The following is a 7,305-nucleotide window of genomic DNA, read 5'->3' on the forward strand; positions in this document are numbered from 1 at the left end:
GGGTGGTTAACAAGCCACCCTGCAGAAAAGGCGCTGCATTCAGACAACACAATAACCCATGGTTCAACATGAGGAAAAGCCTGATAACCCCTTGTCCCCTGTCCAGAAGAACCACCTAAAAAGCAAGGAATTTGTTCCGATTTATATGTGTGGGTTCATCACATTCCCATAAGCTTTTTTATATAAAAATATACATTATACTCCCCTTCATGGATCACTGCCTTGTTATGGCAAAGGGGCTTTCATAACTCAGTGAAGCCATAAGCTGTGCCGTGCAGGGCCACCCAAGATGGACAGGTCATGGTGGAGAGTTCTGACAAAATGTGGTCCACTGGAGAAGGAAATGGCAACCCACTCCAGTATTCCTGCCAAGAAAACCCCATGGAACGTATCACAAGGCTAAAAGAGATGACGCCGGAAGATGAGACCCTCAGGTCGGAAGGTGTCCAATATACTACTGGGGGAGAGCAGAGGGAATTTCCAAGTAGCGCCAGAAAGAGTGAAGCGGCTGGGCCAAAGCCGATAGGACACTCAGCTGTGGATGTGTCTGGTGGTGAAAAGAAAGTCCAGTGCTGTAAAGAACAAGATTGTTTAGGAACCTGGAATGTAAGGTCAATGAATCAAGGTAAGCTGGAGGTGGTCAAACATGAAATGGCAAGACTGAACATCAACATCTTGGGAATCAGCAAACTAAAATGGACAAGCATGGGTGATGTCAGGGTGGACACTGAGCCCATAGAATCCCAGAGTAGTTCTGATTCTGAGAAAGAGCAGCCGCTCCTGGGAGAGGAGCGCGCTCATCCTTCCCAGGGCCAACAGCTGGCAGAGATTCCTCCCACTGGCATTCCTAGCATAGATAGCAGTCCTAGGAGTGAGAGAGCATGGGAAGAAGACTTGCTGGACGCACGAGGCCAACGCAGGGAGCGGCGCCAAATGGAGGGCGCGGAAAGGAGGCGTAGTGCCCAGTTGGCGCGCAAACAATGGTTGCGTCCAGAGGATCCAAGGGAAAAGGGGAGGGACGCTTCCTAGCCCATAAGTTCAGGCTCTGCCAGTGATTCTCCTTCAAACGGGGACCAACTGTTCCAACTTAGGGCATAGGTACTCTGCTGCTCATATCTAGTTGCTAACAGTAGAGTTGTTAAGTTATAAAAGAGGAATAAAGCTTTGAAAATAATCCCTTTGTCTGTGTCTGGACTTGGCTACTGGATTAGACTGAGAGAGGCCACCAAGGAGCCCTTGACAGGTGAATTTAATTCAGGTGACCATCATATCTACTACTGTGGGCAAGAATCCCTTAGAAGAAATGGAGTAGCACTCATAGTCAACAAAAGGGTGGGAAAAGCAGTACTGGGGTACAATCTCAAAAACGACAGAATGATCTCAGTAGGAATCCAAGGCAAACCATTCAACATCACAGTAATTCAAGTCTATGCCCCAACCACTGAGGCCGAAGAAGCTGAGGTTGATCGGTTCTATGAAGACCTACAACACCTTCTAGAACTAACACCAAAAAAAGATGTCCTCTTCATCATAGGGGGATTGGAATGCTAAAGTAGGAAGTCAAGAAATCACCGGGATAACAGGCAAGCATGGCCTTGGTGTACAAAATGAAGCAGGACAAAGGCTAATAGAGTTTTGCCAAGAGAACACACTGATCATAGCAAACACGCTTTTCCAACAGCACAAGAGGCGACTCTACATATGGACATCACTAGATGGTCAATATTGAAATCAGATTGATTATGTCCTTTGCAGCCAAAGATGGAGAAGCTCCATACAGTCAGTAAAAACTAGACCTGGAGCTGACTGTGGCTCAGATCATGAGCTTCTTGTTGCAAAATTTCGGCTTAAATTGAAGAACGCAGGGAAAACCACTAAACCATTCAGGTATGACCTAAATCATATCCCTTATGAATATGCAGTGGAGGTGACAAATAGATTTAAGGGATTAGACCTGATAGACAGAGTACCTGAGGAACTATGGACGGAGGTCCGTAACATTGTTCAGGAGGCAGCAACTCAATCCATCCCAAAGAAAAAGAAATGCAAGAAAGCAAAGTGGCTGTCTGATGAGGCTTTACAATTAGCTGAGGAAAGAAGGGAAGCGAAAAGCAAGGGAGAAAGGGGAAGATATATCGAACTGAATGCAGAGTTCCAGAGAATAGCAAGGAGAGACAAGAAGGCCTTCTTAAATGAACAATGCAAAGAAATCGAGAAAAACAATAGAATGGGAAAGACTAGAGATCTCTTCAAGAAAATCGGAGATTTCAAGGGAACGTTTTGTGCAAAGACGGGCATGATAAAGGACGAAGAAGGCAGGGACCTAACAGAAGCAGATGAGATTAAGAAGAGGTGGAAAGAATACACAGAAGAACTATACAGGAAAGATCTGAATGTCCCTGATAGCCATGATAGTGCCGTCACTGAACTTGAGCCGGACATCCTAGAGAGTGAAATCAGGTGGGCCTTAGGAAGCATTACTAACAAAGCTAGCGGATATGACAGTATTCCAGCTGAGCTATTTAAAATCCTAAAAGATGATGCTGTTAAACTGCTGCACTCAATATGCCAACAAATTTGGAACGCTCAACAGTGGCCGCAAGACTGGAAAAGGTCAGTTTACATTCCAATTCCAAAGAAGGGCAATGCCAAAGAGTGCTCAAACTACCGCACAATTGCGCTCATTTCACATGCCAGCAAGGTTATGCTCAAAATCCTACAAGCTAGGCTTCAGCAGCATGTGAACCGAGAACTACCAGAAGTACAAGCTGGGTTTCGAAGAGGCAGAGGAACTAGAGATCAAATCACCAACCTTCGCTGGATCATGGAGAAAGCAAGAGAATTCCAGAAAACGTCTATTTCTGCTTCATTGACTATGCTAAAGCCTTTGATTGTGTGGATCACAACAAACTGAGGCAAATTCTTAAAGAGATGGGAGTACCAGACCACCTTACCTGTCTCCTGAGAAACCTGTACGAGGGTCAAGAAGCAACAGTAAGAACCGGACATGGAAAAACCGATAGGTTCAAAATTGGGAAAGGAGTACGACAAGGCTGCATATTGTCGCCCTGCTTATTTAACTTATATGCAGAGTATATCATGAGAAATGCCGGGTTGGATGAATCACAGGTCGGAATTAAGATTGCCAGGAGAATTATCAACAACCTCAGATACGCAGATGATCCCAGCCTAATGGCAGAAAGCGAAGAGGATCTAAAGAGCCTCTTGTTGAGGGTGAAAGAGGAGAGTGCAAAAGCTGTTTTGAAACTCAACATTCAAAAAACTAAGATCATGGCATCTGGCCCCATCACTTCCTGGCATATAGAAGGGGAAGAAATGGAAGCAGTGACAGATTTTAATTTCTTGGGCTCCAAGATCACCGCAGACGGTGACTGTAGCCATGAAATTAAAAGACGCTTGCTTCTTGGGAGGAAAGCTATGGCAAACCTAGACAGCATAGTGAGAAGCAGAGGCATCACCTTGCCGACAAAGGTCCGTATAATCAAAGCTGTGGTTTTCCCAGTAGCAACGTATGGCTGTGAGAGCTGGATTATATGGAAGGCTAAGCGCCGAAGACCCCTTCATGGATCACTGCCTTGTTGTGGCGAAGGGGCTTGCGTACCTCAGTGAAGCCATAAGCTATGCCGTGCAGGGCCACCCAAGACGGACAGGTCATGGCAGAGAGTTCTGACAAAATGTGGTCCACTGGAGAAGGAAATGGCAACCCACTCCAGTATTCTTGCCAAGAAAACCCCATGGAACGTATCACAAGGCTAAAAGATATGACGCCAGAAGATGAGCCCCTCAGGTCGGAAGGTGTCCAATATGCTACTGGGGAAGAGCAGAGGGTATTTCCAAGTAGCGCCTTGGAGAACAATATTGTTTAGGAACATGGAATGTCAGATCAATGAATCAAGGTAAGATGGAGGTGGTCAAACATGAGATGGCAAGATTGAACATCGACATCTTGGGAATCAGCGAACTAAAATGGACAGGCATGGGCGAATTTAATTCAGGTGACCATCATATCTACTATTGTGGGCAAGAATCCCTTAGAAGAAATGGAGTAGCACTCATAGTCAACAAAAGGGTGGGAAAAGCAGTACTGGGGTACAATCTCAAAAATGATAGAATGATCTCAGTACGAATCCAAGGCAAACCATTCAACATCACAGTAATTCAAGTCTATGCCCCAACCACTGATGCCGAAGAAGCTGAGGTTGATCAGTTCTATGAAGACCTACAACACCTTCTAGAACTAACACCAAAAAAAGATGTCCTCTTCATCATAGGGGATTGGAATGCTAAAGTAGGAAGTCAAGAAATCACCGGGATAACAGGCAGGCATGGCCTTGGTGTACAAAACGAAGCAGGACAAAAGCTAATAGAGTTTTGCCAAGAGAACATGCTGATCATAGCAAAAGGAGTACGACAAGGCTGCATATTGTCACCCTGCTTATTTAACTTATATGTAGAGTACATCATGAGAAATGCCGGGTTGGATGAATCACAGGTCGGAATTAAGATTGCTGGGAGAATTATCAACAACCTCTGATATGCAGACGATACCACCCTAATGGCAGAAAGCGAAGAGGATCTCAAGAGCCTCTTGTTGAGGGTGAAAGAGGAGAGTGCAAAAGCTGGTTTGAAACTCAACATTAAAAAAACTAAGATCATGGCATCTGGCCCTATCACTTCCTGGCATATAGAAGGGGAAGAAATGGAAGCAGTGACAGATTTTAATTTCTTGGGCTCCAAGATCACCGCAGATGGTGACTGTAGCCATGAAATTAAAAGACGCTTGCTCCTTGGGAGGAAAGCTATGGCAAACCTAGACAGCATAGTAAGAAGCAGAGACATCACCTTGCCGACAAAGGACCGTCTAATCAAAGCTATGGTTTTCCCAGTAGTAATGTATGGCTGTGAGAGCTGGACTCTAAGGAAGGCTGAGCGCTGAAGAATTGGTGCTTTCGAACTGTGGTGCTGGAGAAGACTCTTACGAGTCCCCTGGACTGCAAGGAGGTCAAATCAGTCCATCCTAAAGGAAATCAACCCTGACTGCTCATTGGAAGGAATATTGGAAGCTGAAGCTCCAATATTTTGGCCACCTAATGTGAAGAGAAAACTACCTGGAAAAGACCCTGATGCTGGGAAAGACTGAAGGCAAAAGGAGAAGGGGACGGCAGAGGATGAGATGGCTAGATGGCATCATTGATGCAATGAATATGAACTTGAGCACGCTCCGGGAGAGAGCGCAGGACAGGAAGGCCTGGCATGCTATGGTCCATGGGGTCACGAAGAGTCGGACACAACTGAACGACTGAACAACAACAACAAAGCGCCGAAGAATTGATGCTTTCGAACTATGGTGCTGGAGAAGACTCTTACGAGTCCCCTGGACTGCAAGGAGGTCAAATCAGTCAATCCTAAAGGAAATCAACCCTGAGTGCTCATTGGAAGGACAGATACTGAAGCTGAAGCTCAAATATTTTGGCCACCTAATGCGAAGAGAAAAGTCACTGGAAAAGACCCTGATGCTGGGAAAGATTGAAGGCAAAAGGAGAAGGGGACAGCAGCGGATGAGATGGCTAGATAGCATCACCGATGAAATGAATATGAATTTGAGCACACTCCGGGAAAGAGCGGGGGACAGGAAGGCCTGGCGTGCTATGGTCCATGGGGTCATGAAGAGTCGGACACGACTTAACGACTGAACAACAACAAATACATTATACTGAAGAACAGTTATGTTATATTTCTTAGCATCCAAATCAATTAAAAGCCAGCATTATAGCTGGAAAACAAAATATTACAGTTACAATGACTCTCATGTCACCTCAAATTCTGTGAGTCTCAGCCAGTATTCAAAAATTCCCAACTTAGTTAATCATTATAAATTATTGATGGGTTAAGACAGCCTGACATTTAGACAATAAGACAGAACTTGTTATCTAGAAAAAGGCAGAAAAATGGGGGAATGAGGAAGACAAAGCCCTTAACATAAGAACATAAGAAAAACCATACAGGATCAGACCAAAGGTCCATCTAGTCCAGCATTCCGTTCACACAGTGGCCAACCAGTTGTTGACCAGGAACCCACAAGCAGGGCATGAGTGCAACAGCACCCTCCCACGCATATTCCCCAGCAACTGGTGTACATAGGCTCACTGCCTCTGGTACTGTTGGTAGCACATAGCCATCAGGACTAGTAGCCACTGATAGCCTTTTCCTCCAGGAATTTTAAAGCTATCCAAATTGGTGGCCATCACAACATCCTGTGGTAGCAAATTCCATAGTTTATGCACTGTGTGAAGAAGTCGTTCTTTTTATCTGTCCTGAATCTCCCACCATCAGCTTCATAGGATGACCCCACTGGGTTTTAGTATTATGAGAACAGGAGAAAATTGTCTCCCTATACACATTCTCCACCCCAGGTATAATTTTGTAGACCTCTATCATGTCTCCCCTTGCCCTCCTGTTTTCCATGCTAAACAATCCCTTGAGCAGTGCATGGTATGGAACTAAACAAAATAAAACCCGAGACTTGCTTGAACCCTCCAAGACATATACAAACAGAGTATGGTGGTGAAAGGACACCATGTTCTTTCTGTAGAGAATTCCTACTTAAAACCTCAGATTAGGAGAGGATTTGACACTGGTAGGATTTGGCTTTCCTACCATGGCTGGAAAGGTGTAGAGTGCAAGAGGAGGTTGTGTGCATATTTGGGGTGTAGGTTCCTAACATTATGGTGCTACTGTGTGGAGAAACCCTTACCCTATGGTTTCCCAGTAGGTTTGCAAGACTTCCTGTGTGATGCCTTAAGTAGTCAATTTGATGTGTGCACTTATAAGACTCGATTAGATTGGTCCGAGGTGGAAATCAATCTCTCTCTCTCTCCTTCTGGAGGTCCCATGGCTGCTAAATAGAGAGGGTGGGAGCTGCTCCCCTTATCCATGCCAATGGAGGGAAGCTAGTATACACTTGACATGAGCAATTCCACACAGGGCTTATATCGTGCGATCAAAATTGCTTGCTCACAGAAGTTTGCTTGCCCTTTACACAACGTCGTCAACCTCCAGGGCCCCTCCTGCAGTTTATTACTTTTATCCTGCTTTTTAAAAGATCAGAGATAATGGGATAAGGGTCGTTAATCCAGTCTATCAGCTGTGTGTAATGACGGTGTTGTGCTATAATCAAAGCACCATCTAGAGGCTGTAAAATGAAACATACAGAAATATATAGAACTTGCTGAGAAAGGAAGTCCTAGATTCAAAGCGCATGTCTGCCTGTGTAAAGGAGCCAGT

This window comes from Heloderma suspectum, chromosome 12, assembly GCF_057233095.1.
Source record: "Heloderma suspectum isolate Gila_16-S chromosome 12, 16-S_ref, whole genome shotgun sequence".
NCBI lineage: Eukaryota > Metazoa > Chordata > Lepidosauria > Squamata > Helodermatidae > Heloderma > Heloderma suspectum.